A 13,850-nucleotide genomic window follows, 5' to 3' on the forward strand; every position below is an offset into this window, starting at 1 on the left:
AGGTGAGTATGGGTTAACTGGGTGGGCAGAACACACTCCTGTATGGGCAAGGGTGGTGATGGCCTCATGGTATTATCGCTGGACTGTTAATCCAGATAGCCAGGTCATGTTCTGGGGACCCAGGTTCGAATCCTACTTTGGCAAGTGTTTGAATTTGAATTCAACAAAAATCTGGAATTAAGAGTCTAATAATGATGATGCATTGTCAATTGTTGGGGAAAAACCCATCCAGTTCACTAATGTCCTTCAGGGGAGGAAACTACCATCCTTACCTGTTCTGGTCTATATGTGACTCCAGACCCACAATAATGTGGTTAACTCTTAGGGATGGATAATAAATACTGGCCTTGCCAGTGATGTCCTCATCCCATGAATGAATCAATAAAAAGTCTGTAGATCCCTGCCAGTGCAGCAGTCTGCTCTCTCACAGTGAATGTTACAAAGCCTTCTCCCCCAACCCAATCCTCCATCTTCCAACGACTGTTTTTGGAAAGATGTCTGACAAGGATTCAGCCCTCCAATCCCCAAGCACCTGCTAATGTACAAATATCCAAAGGACAGTACGGATTAAGATCAGGAGTAGGCCATTCAGCCCCTTGAGCCTGTTCTGTCATACCACACAGATCATGGATTCTCCACAGTCCCACCCATCCGTGATAACTGTTTAAGCACTTGTTTAAGAAACATTAATTCATCTCTGTTTTAAAAATATCCAAGAACTTTGCTTCCATCACCTTTTGCAGAAAGAGTTCTAAAAATGTTTGACTCTCTGTGAGACTGTTTTTTTTTCCTCACCTCTAGTCATAAACACGCACTCCCTTATTTTTAAACTCCGTCCCCTCGTTCTAGATTCTCCTACAACAAGAGGAAACATCCTTCCTACATCCACCCGATAAACTCCCCTCAGGATTGTCATGCTTCAATTAACTCACCCCGCACTCTTCCAAACTCCCAGCAGATACAAAAATTGGATGAAGAACTATGAGTCACTAAGTCACTAAGTCATAGAGCATAGAAACAGGCACTTCAGCCCATCATGTCTATGCTGACCAACAAACTACACAAATCCCATTTACCTTCAACTGGTCCATCGCCAACTGTGCCCTGGCATTTAAAGCCCATCAAGCAGCTTCTTCAATGTTATGAGAGTACCTTCCTCCATCTCATCTCAGGCAGCAACTTCCATATTTCTACTACCCTCTGAGGGAGAAAGGTTTCCCTCTAAACCACTTACTCCTCACCTCAAACCTATGCCCTGTGGTCTTAAACACATCTGCCATGGAGAAAAGACTTTCACAATCCACTCAGTCTATACATCTCATAATACTGTAGACCTCAATCAGATCCCCCTCACCCCCTCTGTTCCAGGGAAAGTAAACCCAGTCTATCTCGTGTCTCCTCATAACTGAGACTTTGCATCCAAGGCATCGTCCTGGTGAATCTCCTCGGCACCCCCTTCAGTGCAATCATAACCTTCTGATAGCATGGTGACCAGAACTGTGCACAATGTTCTATCTGTGGGTGAACCAATGTTTTATAAAGTTCCACAAGTATTCCCTGTTCCTATATTCTACACCTTGGCTAATGAAGGTAAACATCCCATATGCCTTCTTCCCCTTCCTGTCTACCTGTGCTGACACCTTCAGGGATGTATGGACTTGTCCCTCAGTGCTCCCTAGGGACCAACCATTCCTTGTGCATATACCTCCCTTATACCTTCCAAAGTGCATCACATCACACTTATCAGGATTAAGTTTCTTCTGTCATTGCTCTGCCCAATTTACCAGCTAAATATCAGACTGTAGACTGAAACCATCCTCACTTTCAACAGCTCCACCAATTTTCATCTCATCTGCAAAATAATGAATTATACCTCCTCCATTCACATTCAAGTCATTAATGTACAGAGCAAACAGCAATGATCCAACACTAACCCCTCAGGTATACCACTGGTCACATGCTTCTAATCACAAAAACAATCTCCACCATCCCCATTGCCTCTTATATGCACACCAGTTTTGGATCCAGTTTGCCAACTTGCCTTGTATTTCATTGACTCTTACATTTTGGTCCAGACTTCCATGTGGGACCTTGACACAGGCCTTGCTGAAGTCCATGTAAACCACATCATCTTTTTTTATTCATCTGTGGGATGTGGGTGTTGCTGGCTGGACCAACATTGACAGCCCAACCCTAGTTGCCCTTGAGAAGACGGTGGTGAGCTGCCTTCTTGAACTGCTGCAGTCCACTTGTTCTGAGTTCACCCGCAATGCCATTCCTGGGGAAATTCCAGGATTTTGACCCAGCGATAGTGAAGGAACCGTGATATATTTCCAAGTCAGGATGGTGAGTGGCTTGGAGGGGAACTTGCAGCGAGTGGTGTTCCCATGTATCTGTTGCTCTTTGTCCTTCAGGATAGCAGTGGTCGTGGGCTTGGAAGGTGCTGTCTGAGGATTGTTGGTTAATTTCTGCAGTGCATCTTGTAAATAGTACATACTACTGCTACTGAGCACTGGCGGTGGAGGGAGTGGATGCTTGTCAGTACAGTATTAATCAAGCGGCTGCTTTGTTCTGCATCATGTCAAGCTTTTTCAGTGTTGTTAGAGTGAAGCCCATTCAGGTAATAGTCCACCTACCACCTGATGCAGGAGCAATGCTCTGAAAGCTAGTGTGCTTCCATTTAAACCTGTTGGACTATAACCTGGTGTTGTGTAATTTTTAACTTTGTACACCCCAGTCCAACACCGGCATCTCCAAATATTAATTAATCCTGTCGTTCAGAACTTTTTCTGATAATTTCCCTACCAATGACACCAGACTGACCGATTTATAATTACCTGTCCTATCCCTGCTGCCCTTCTTGATTTTGATCTTTGATTTTGATTTTATTGTCACTTATATTTTACAGTAAAAATAAAAATACAGTGAAAAGGTTCCATTTGCTACCACAATGTGGCACCGCTTGAATAATTTAAGAATATGGAAAAACAAAGATAAAGCTGGAAGAGAGTCCATCAACCCTGAGCCAGATCATCACTCACAATGAGCTCTGCACTGTCACCCCTCCACCACCACTTCAGTGCCAACTATCCAGGACTCAACAAGCAACAAAGTCACCAATCCTCAAGTGCCATCTTTTACCGTTGGGCATACCTTGCCGAAATCACTTCTGATGATGTAGCAGCCATTGATTCCAAGTCCCAGAAAAACAAAAACAGCTAACTCTCCCCGCACTAGGCCCGAATCGAGATCTGTGCTGAGCCAGCTCAAGGTTTGTGGTAAGTCTGCCCGAGATCCACACCCTGGGTCTGCCCGAGGTTCACACCCTGGGCCTGCCTAAGGTCCACAGCCTGAGCCTGCCTGAGGTTCACACCCTGGGTCTGCCTGAGATCCACGCCCTGGGCCTGCCCGAGATCCACACCCTGGACCTGCCCGAGATCCACACCCTGGACCTGCCCGAGATCCACACCCTGGGCCTGCCCGAGATCCACACCCTGGACCTGCCCGAGATCCACACCCTGGACCTGCCCGAGGTCCACACCCTGAGCCTGCCTGAGAATCACACCCTGGGCCTGCCCGAGATCCACACCCTGGACCTGCCCGAGGTCCACACCCTGGGCCTGCCCAAGATCCACACCCTGGGCCTGCCCGAGATCCACACCCTGGACCTGCCCAAGATCCACACCCTGGGCCTGCCCAAGATCCACACCCTGGGCCTGCCCGAGATCCACACCCTGGACCTGCCCGAGGTCCACACCCTGAGCCTGCCTGAGAATCACACCCTGAGCCTGCCTGAGATCCACACCCTGAGCCTGCCCGAGGTCCACACCCTGGACCTGTCCGAGGTCCACACCCTGGGCCTGCCCGAGATCCACACCCTGGACCTGTCCGAGGTCCACACCCTGAGCCTGCCTGAGAATCACACCCTGGGCTGCCCGAGATCCACACCCTGAGCCTGCCTGAAAATCACACCCTGGGCCTGCCCGAGATCCACACCTGAGCCTGCCTGAGAATCACACCCTGAGCCTGCCTGAGATCCACACCCTGAGCCTGCCTGAGAATCACACCCTGGGCCTGCCCGAGGTCCACACCCTGAGCCTGCCCGAGATCCACACCCTGAGCCTGCCTGAGATCCACGCCCTGGGCCTGCCCGAGATCCACACCCTGGGCCTGTCCGAGATCCACACCCTGGGCCTGCCCGAGGTCCACACCCTGAGCCTGCCTGAGTTCCACACCCTGGGCCTGCCCAAGGTCTGTATTTGCCTGCCCGAGGGACACACCCTGGGCCTGTCCGAGATCCACACCCTGGGCCTGCCCGAGGTCCACACCCTGAGCCTGCCTGAGTTCCACACCCTGGGCCTGCCCAAGGTCTGTATTTGCCTGCCTGAGGGACACACCCTGGGCCTGCCTGAGGTTCACACCCTGAGCCTGCCTGAGGTCCACACCCTGGGCCTACCTGAGGTCCACACCCTGGGCCTACCCGAGGTCCACACCCTTGGCCTGCCAGAGGTCCACACCCTGAGCCTGCCCGAGGTCCGTGTTTTGCCTGCTTGAGGGACTCACCCTGGGCCTGGCAGAGATCCACACCCTGGACCTGCCCGAGGTCCACACCCTGAGCCTGCCTGAGAATCACACCCTGAGCCTGCCTGAGATCCACACCCTGAGCCTGCCCGAGGTCCACACCCTGGACCTGTCCGAGGTCCACACCCTGGGCCTGCCCGAGATCCACACCCTGGACCTGTCCGAGGTCCACACCCTGAGCCTGCCTGAGAATCACACCCTGGGCTGCCCGAGATCCACACCCTGAGCCTGCCTGAAAATCACACCCTGGGCCTGCCCGAGATCCACACCTGAGCCTGCCTGAGAATCACACCCTGAGCCTGCCTGAGATCCACACCCTGAGCCTGCCTGAGAATCACACCCTGGGCCTGCCCGAGGTCCACACCCTGAGCCTGCCCGAGATCCACACCCTGAGCCTGCCTGAGATCCACGCCCTGGGCCTGCCCGAGATCCACACCCTGGGCCTGTCCGAGATCCACACCCTGGGCCTGCCCGAGGTCCACACCCTGAGCCTGCCTGAGTTCCACACCCTGGGCCTGCCCAAGGTCTGTATTTGCCTGCCCGAGGGACACACCCTGGGCCTGTCCGAGATCCACACCCTGGGCCTGCCCGAGGTCCACACCCTGAGCCTGCCTGAGTTCCACACCCTGGGCCTGCCCAAGGTCTGTATTTGCCTGCCTGAGGGACACACCCTGGGCCTGCCTGAGGTTCACACCCTGAGCCTGCCTGAGGTCCACACCCTGGGCCTACCTGAGGTCCACACCCTGGGCCTACCCGAGGTCCACACCCTTGGCCTGCCAGAGGTCCACACCCTGAGCCTGCCCGAGGTCCGTGTTTTGCCTGCTTGAGGGACTCACCCTGGGCCTGGCAGAGATCCACACCTTAGACCAGCCTGAGGTCCACACACCCTGGGCCTGCCCGAGGTCCACACCCTGTGCCTGCCCAAGGTCCACACACTGGGCCTGCCTGAGGTCCACTGCCGAGGCCTGCCTGAGGCTCACACTCTGGGCTTGCCTGAGGTCTGTGTTTTGCCTGCCTGAGTGACACACCCTGGGCCTGCCTGAGGTCCACAGCCTGAGCCTGCCTGAGATCCACACCCTGGGCCTGCCTGATATCCACACCCTAGGCCTGCCCGAGGCTCACATCCTGGGCCTGCCCGATGTCCGTGTTTTGTCTGCCTGAAGTCCACACCATGAGCCTCTCCAACGTCCATGCTGAGCCTCCCCAGTGCCCACACCCTGGCTTGTCCATGATCTACCCCTTGACCTGTCCAAAGTCCACACGCTGGGCCTGGTTCAAGACCTCTCGAGGTCAGCACGTTGGGCTCTCGCCATCAACAAAATGAATACAGTTCAGGGAAAGTTCGCTAGGATGGTCCCTGGTTTAGAGGGACTGTCTTATGAGCAAAGGCTAAAAAGGTGGGATTCTATTCATGGGGACTGAGAAGGATGAGAGATTATCTCATTGAAACATATGGGGTTCTTAAAGGGTTGACCTGGTAAATACTGTGAGGATGTTTCACCTCAGGGGATAGTCTAGTACCAGACAGCATCATCTCAGAATAAAGACGTACCAATTTAAGACTGAGATGAGGAGGAATATCTTCTCTCAGAGGATGGTGAGTCTTTGGAACTCCTTACCGCAGAGAGCTGTAGGGGCAGAGTCTTTGTGCATATTTAAAGCTGAGATAGAACAATGGTAGATCATTAGGCAAATCAAGGATGATGGGAAAGGGCAGGGAATTGGACATTAGGAATGTCAGATCAGCCATGATCCTATTGAATTGCAGAGGAGAATTGAGGGACAAATTGCGGTTGTCTTATGTTATTCTAGTGATAGTCACAGTCAAGACAAGAAATGTTTATGTGAAAGAGGAGAGTTTGTGGAAGAAATAATTGGCCAGCTTTACATATCACATAGAATATATTTCTGTTCCTGTTGGAAATGTTTTTAGGAAGCTGAAAAAGAGGAAAACAGTTTTAAATAAAACTATGATAGTTTATTTTTAGTTTGAATATTTTTAATAGAATCTTTTTTTTTGAGTTAATTGACATACATACTTTTAACTTTCCAATCACAGTGTTGTCTGTGGTGCAGAATGCTGCTGGTTGTCTGTTCTCAGTCGGGCTGTGCATTGGAAATGTAAGGACCATCACACATAGAAACAGTGGTCGGCCATATAACCCACCAAGTCTGCTCCACCATTCACTGAGATCATGGCTCCACTTTCCTGCCTTTTCCCCATAACCCTTGATTCCTTTATTGATTAAAAATCTGTCTGTCTCAGCCTTGAATATACTGAATGACCCACATTGACAGCCCTCTGTGGTAAAGAATTCCACAGACTCAACTCCTTTCTGAGAGAAGAAATTCCTCTTCATCGCTATCTTAAATATCTGTCCCTACAGACTGAAGTAATATCCTTTGGTCCTAGACTCTCCCACAGGGGGAACCAACCTCACTGCATTGACCCTGTCAAGTCCCTAAAGACTTGTATGTTCTAATAAGGTCACCTCTCATTCTTCTAAACTCCAACAAGTACAAGCCCAATCTGTTCAACCTCTCCTCATCAGTCAATCCCTTCATAGCTAACATCAGCCTGGTGCATGTTCGCACTGCACTGCCTCCAATTCCAATATATCATTCCTTAGTTAAGGGTCGAAATTGGTCACAGTATTCCAGCAGTGATCTGATCAGTGCCTTGTACAGTTTTAGCAGCACCTCCCCCTCTCCATGCTCCATTCCTTTTGAAAAAAAGGCCAACTTAACATTCCATTTGCCTTCCCTGTTACCCACCAAACCTGCTCGCATTTTTGTGATTTCAGGAGAATAATTAAGGAAGACATTTTAAAAAACCACCATTGAGATCAATCTAGTTCCAGATAGGCAAAGGAAAGAGAAGTACAAGAACAATGAGTTTTTGTCAAGTTCCTCCTTTCACATATTTATTTACTGAATTCAGTTGCAAAAGAAAAATGTGATGTTGTGAAGTGAACACACAATGGCTGCCTTCTCCCTGGCTCCTGACAACGCCAGTCTCTACCACAATCCCTGTGCAGCTGAAACCTTCATCAGAACTTTTGTTACTTTCTGATACAACTATAGAATCATACAGTACAGGTGAGGCCCTTCAGCCAACCAGGTCTGCACTGTCAAAACTCAGCTAACTCTACCCTAGTCCCATTTCCCAGCACGAGACCCTCAATGTTATGATACTTCAAATGCTCATCCGAATACTTTTTAAACATTGACAGGTTTTGCCCTTCAACCATCCTCCCAGACAGTGCATTCTAGAGCCCACACCACTCTCTGGTTAAAGGAAAAATATTTCTTCAACGATGTCCGATGCTCCCCTGGCCACTCCCTGAAAAAGCAGGAGGAATGTTAACATTGTAGCTACAGCAAGCAATAAGGAAAGGAAATGGCATGTTGGCTTTTACTGTACGTGGTATAGAGTACAAGTGAACGGAACTCAACCTCCAGTTGTACAGCGATATGGCGAGCATGCTTTCAGAGTGCTATGCAGAGTTTTAGTCTCCCTATTATCAAGTCGTAGAATCAGAAATCCTACAGCAGGGAGACAGGCCCTTTGGTCCAAACTGGTCCATGCCGACCAGAATGTCTGTCCACTGTAATCTCATTTTCCTGCACTTGGCCCATATCCTTCTAAACATTTCCTATCCAGGTATTTGTCCAAATACCTTTTAAATGTTGTTAACGTACCCACCTCAATCACTTCTGCTGGCAGCTCATTCCATATGTGTACCACCCTCTGTGTAAAATGGTTGCCATTCAGGTTCCCTTTTATTCTCTTCCCTCTAACATAAACTGACGCCCTCCAGACCTCAACCCCCCAACCCTGGGAAAAAGACTGAGTGCATTCACTCTATCCATGCCTCTCATGATCTGATACACTTCTATAGGGTCCTCCCTCAGTCTCCAATGCTCGAAAGAAAATGTCCCAGCTTGTCCACACTCTTCCTATGACTCAGATCATTGAGCCCTGGCAACATTCTTGTAAATTTCTTCTGCACTCTTTCTAGTTTAGTAACGTCCTTCCTATAACAAGGTGACTAAACCTGAACACAACACTCCAAGTGCAGCCTCACCAATGTTCTATATAACTGCAACAGGACTTTCCAACTTCTATTCTCAATGCCCTGACTGATGAAGGTCAGTGTGCCAAAAGCCTTCTTCACTGCCCTGTCTGCCTGTGACTCCATTTTCAGAGAGCCATGCACCTGAACTCCAAGGACCCTGTGTTCCACTAAACTCCTTAAGGCCCTACCATTCAGTATGAATCTCCAACCTTGATTTGACTCTCCAAAATGCAAGACCTCACACTTATCTATATTAAACCCTATTTGCCATTTCTCAGCCCACTTCCCCAACTGATCAAGGTTTTGCTGCAATTTCTGATAACCTTCCTCACTATCCATGATACTGCCTATTTGTGTCATCAGCAAACTTACTAATAATGCCTCCTACATTCTCATCCAGATCATTGATACAGATAACAAATAATAACGAGCCTAGCACCGATGCCTGAGGCACTCCACTAGTCACAGGCCTCCAGTCTGACAAGCATCCTTCCATTATTTCCCTCTCGTTCCTACCCTCAAGCCAATTTTGTATCCAATTTGCCAGCGCACCCTGGATTCCATGCAATCTAACCTTCCAGAGCAGCCTGTCATGTGGAACTTTATCAAAGGACTTACTTACATAGACTATGTCTACCATCCTGTCCTCATCAACCTTCCTAATCACTTCATCAAAGAACTCTAACAAATTTGTGAGGTATGATCTCCCACTCACAAAGCCACGCTGACTACTCCTAACCAAATCTTGTCTCTCTAAATGCATGTATATCTTTTCTCTCAGAATCTTCTCAAGTAACTTACCCACCACAGATGTTAGGCTTACTGGTGTATAGTTCCCAGGCTTTTCTCTGTAGCCCTTTGTGAGTAATGGCACAACATTCATAACCCTCTAGTCTTCCAAAACCTCGCCTTGGCTAACGATGTTGCAAAAATATCAGCCTGGGACCCGCAATTCTTCTCTAGCTTCTTGAAGTGTTCTTGGATATATCTGGTCAGGACCAGGAGATTTATCCACCTTCATACATTCTACTACATCCAATACCTCTTCTACTTTGATATGGACTATCCCCAAGATATTGCCACTGGCTTCCTCAAGTTCCCAAGTCTTCATGTCTTTCTCCACTATAAATACAGAGGAGATATATTCATTGAGAACCTTGACCATCTCCTGCGGTTCTATGCATACATGTCCACTCCAGGATATCCTTGGATTGAAGCCAGAACAGTGAAGGGTTCAGTGAAAGTTCCCTTGCTGAGGGAATGAGGATATGCAGCTGAGAAAATTGAATGGATATTTTGGAGTTTAGAATTACAACAGACAGTGTTTTGAAACACATGGGATTCTGAAGGCATCTGATACGGTAAAGATTGATAGTTTCTGCTTGTCACAGAATCTAAAACATGGAGGCACGCTCTCAAGTTTAGGGGCCAATCATTCTGGACTATAATGGAGCAAAGTGCCTTCACTCAAAGGGTTATAGACTCAGAGAGTTTCACAGCACAGAAACAGACTTTTCGAACCAACTCGTTGATGCTGACCAGATATCCTAAATTAATCCAGTCCCATTGACCAGCATTTAGCTCATATCCCTCTAAACCTTTCCGATTCATTTACCCATCCACCATTTCCTCTGGCAGCTCATTCCATACACACACCATTCTCTGCATGAAAATGTTGCCCTTTTGATCACTTTTAAATCTTTCCTTTCTCACCTTAAGCCTGTGCCTGCTAGTTTTGGACTCCTGTTCTCTGGGGAAAAGATCTTGACTATTCGTCCTATCCATGCCTCTCAAGATTTTATAAACCTCTATAAGGTCACCCCCTCAGCTTCCGACGCTCCAGTGAAAATAGCTATAGCCTGTTCAGCCTCTCCTTGCAGCTCAAACCCTCCAACCCTGGCAACATCCTTGTAAGTCTTTTCTGAATGCTTTTTTTCCTATAGCAGGGAGCCCAGAATTGCATGCAGTGATCCAAGCGTGGCCTAACCAATGTCCTGTACAGACCGAAAATAACATCCCAACTCCTATACCCAAGGTACTGACCAATAAAGTGAAGTGTATTGCTTCACTATCCTATCAACGTGTCACTGCACTTTCAAAGAATTATGACCTTTCACCCCAAAGCCTCCTTGTTTGGCAACACCCCCATTAAATGTGTAAGTCCTGACCTGATTTGCCTTACCAAAATGCAACACCTCACATTTATCTAAATTAAACTCTTTAGCACGAGGTCCCATTGTACTGTGAGATAACTTGCTTCGCTGTCCAATGCACCACCAATTTTGATATCATCTGCAAGCTTACTAACCATATCTCCTATATTCACATCTAAGTCAATTATATCAATGATGAAAGGCAGTGGACCCAGCACCAATCCTTGCAGAACACCCCTGGTCACAAGCTTTTGCTCTGACAAACAATCTTCCGCCACCACCCTCTGTCTCCTACCTTCAAGCCAATTTTATATGCAAATGTCTGGCTCACGCTGGATTCCATGTGATCTACTCTTGCTAATCAGTCTACAATGCGGAACCTTGCCGAATGTTGTGATGCTTTGCAATCCTTTACCCTTGAGGTGAAGTATTTGAACATTTTAAGTTTGGAATGGACAGATTTTTGACCTCTTAGGAAATCAAGGGATTTGAGATCCAAGATCAGCTGTGATCAATGTGAATGTAGCTCAATGGGCTGAATGGTTTGCTCCTATCCTGTTTCTTTCACTATCACAGACTCGATGGGCCAAACAACTTCTTCTCTGCTGCATGACTGTATGACTATTTCTTTAATTTGACTAAGTGACAGGAAACCGAAAGTGCTGGTGGACAGATATTTATTAGTCTGTAGGAGGGTTTATAATGGTATTCCCCAGGGATCAACTTTAAGGAACAGAAGAACATAAGAACCAGGAGCAGGAGTAGGCCATCTGGTCCATTGGGCCTGCTCCTCCATTCAATAAGATCATGGCTGAACATTTTATGGACTCAGCTCCACTTACCCACTCACTCACCATAATCCTTAATTCCGTACTGTTCAAAAATCTATCTATCTTTGCCTTAAAAGGATTCAGCAAGTAAGCCTCAACTGTTTCACTGGGCAGGGAATTCCCCATATTCATAACCCTTTGCGTGAAGAAGTTTCTCCTCAACTCAGTCCTAAATCTGCTGCCCTTTCTTTGAAGCTACCTTATCTATTCTCTTTGTAATTTCATATCTTTTTATAAGCTGCCCCTTCATTCTTCTAAATTCCAATGAGCATAGTCTCAATTTATTCAATCTCTCATCATAACCCAACACTCTCAACTGTGCAATCAACTTGCTGAACCTCCTCTGCACTGCCTCCGGTGCCAGTACATCCTTTCTCAAGTCAGCAGACCAAAACTGTACACAGTACTCCGGGTGTGTCCTGACCAGCACCCTATACAGCTGCAGTACAATCTCCCTAGGTATTCCACTGGCTTCCTTCATCAAATTTAAAGATATAGACTCAGGTGCACAGGGCACAGTTTGCAAATGACACTAAACCTGGAATTCTTGTGAACTGTGAGGAAGGTGCTGATAAACTTCAAGAAGGAGAGAGGCAGGCCGAGAGTAGTGGGCAGAAGAGGGCAGATTATATCCTGTGCAGTGAAATAAGAAATGATTCCATTTGACAGGAAGAGCAGGAAGAGACAGCACAATGGACACAGTTTTAAAGGGGAGCAGTGGCTGGACAGGTAGAGAGAGTCACTGACAAGGCAAATGGCATTGCTGGTTTTATATTCAGGCAGAAAGAGTCAAAAGGCAAGGAGTTCTGGCTATTGTTCATGACACTGGCACAGATTGCGTCTGCTTCTAAGCATTGCCCTATCAGAAGGACGTGAGGATGTTTTTGTCGAAGACGCAGAAAAGATTCACGGGAAATGATTCCAAAGGCGAGAGGACTCGATCGGGAAAACCGGCACTGTTGCCCTTACAGAAGAGAATTTCGAGGGAGTAGTTTTGGTCTTGGTGTTTAAATCGGGAGGGGTCTGGACAGACTGGACTGGGTGAAACCGGGATAGATTTAATATTGGACCACACCCAAACCATACCCTGGAGAAAGTTTCAAGGTGGGCCTGCATCACCCGTTCCCCATACACAGCTGTTTAATGAATGTTTGACCAGTAATTGGCTTTAGGTCAGAGCTTGACCCCCATCTGGGGAGGAAGTGTTGCCTCTAAGAAGTGCCAACTGGTCACATGTTTAGAGACAAAAAAACTGTGGATGTTGGAATCCAAAATAGACAGGCCGGAGGCTGGAAGAACACAGCAATCCTGAAGAAGGGTTACACCCAAAACGTCAACTTCTCAACCTCCTGATGCTGCCTGTCTAACTTGTCACATGGTCTAAAGGCTCTCTGGTTCAACAGCACCATCAGAAAATGGTGGTCTCTGCTGAAATATCATCTGGTTCCCAATGACAAGGTGCCATGGAGTCAGATTCAGAGGTAATTGTGTAATGGCGAAGGGCAGGGGGCTTTGCGAGACCAAGGCAAAAGGCTGTGGCAATGGAGGGATGTGGGTTTGGTTAAGACAGGATCAGGGTGGAGGTACCAGGAATGGTGACTGGGTGGAGATGCTGGTGAGGTTAAATAAACCCAGAGGACCCATTCAGGAATTCCATGCAATGGAAACTGCTCACTGGCTATTTGAAGTAGGCCTCTCCAGATATGAATTAAATCTCAGTAGGAGCTAGATCATTAGCACTTAAAGCTCTCCAATGGCCATTTTATCCTCCCAACACCTCCTACAACTGGTAAAATCGCGAGGGGTCCAAACATGGAAGGTAGGTAGTGGGCTCAGCACCACAGAACAGGATTTTGTATTCTTCTCCTGCCAGGTCACCGGCAATGGACGGGAGGGGTAGTGTAAAGTCAAAAGGTTAAGTTTGATTTCTCTTCACGGATGCTGCCAGACCTGCTGCGCTTTTCCAGCAACTCCTGTTTTTGTTTCTGATTTACAGCATCCGCAGTTCTTTCTGTGTTTATTTGGCAACCTTCTAGTATTCACTGTCAAACTGAATGGAGCCAGACAGCTATGCTGAAAGGTTTTGGGTGGAACAATAGATCCAAATTTCAGTCAAACTGTTTTTGAGACAGCTCAGCTCCGAGGGTTGGCTCAATCAATAGGGAGATTTACAACATCCAAAACTATCTTTTGTAACATCCTTTCTG

Source organism: Chiloscyllium punctatum, chromosome 11 (assembly GCF_047496795.1).
Source record: "Chiloscyllium punctatum isolate Juve2018m chromosome 11, sChiPun1.3, whole genome shotgun sequence".
Lineage (NCBI taxonomy): Eukaryota > Metazoa > Chordata > Chondrichthyes > Orectolobiformes > Hemiscylliidae > Chiloscyllium > Chiloscyllium punctatum.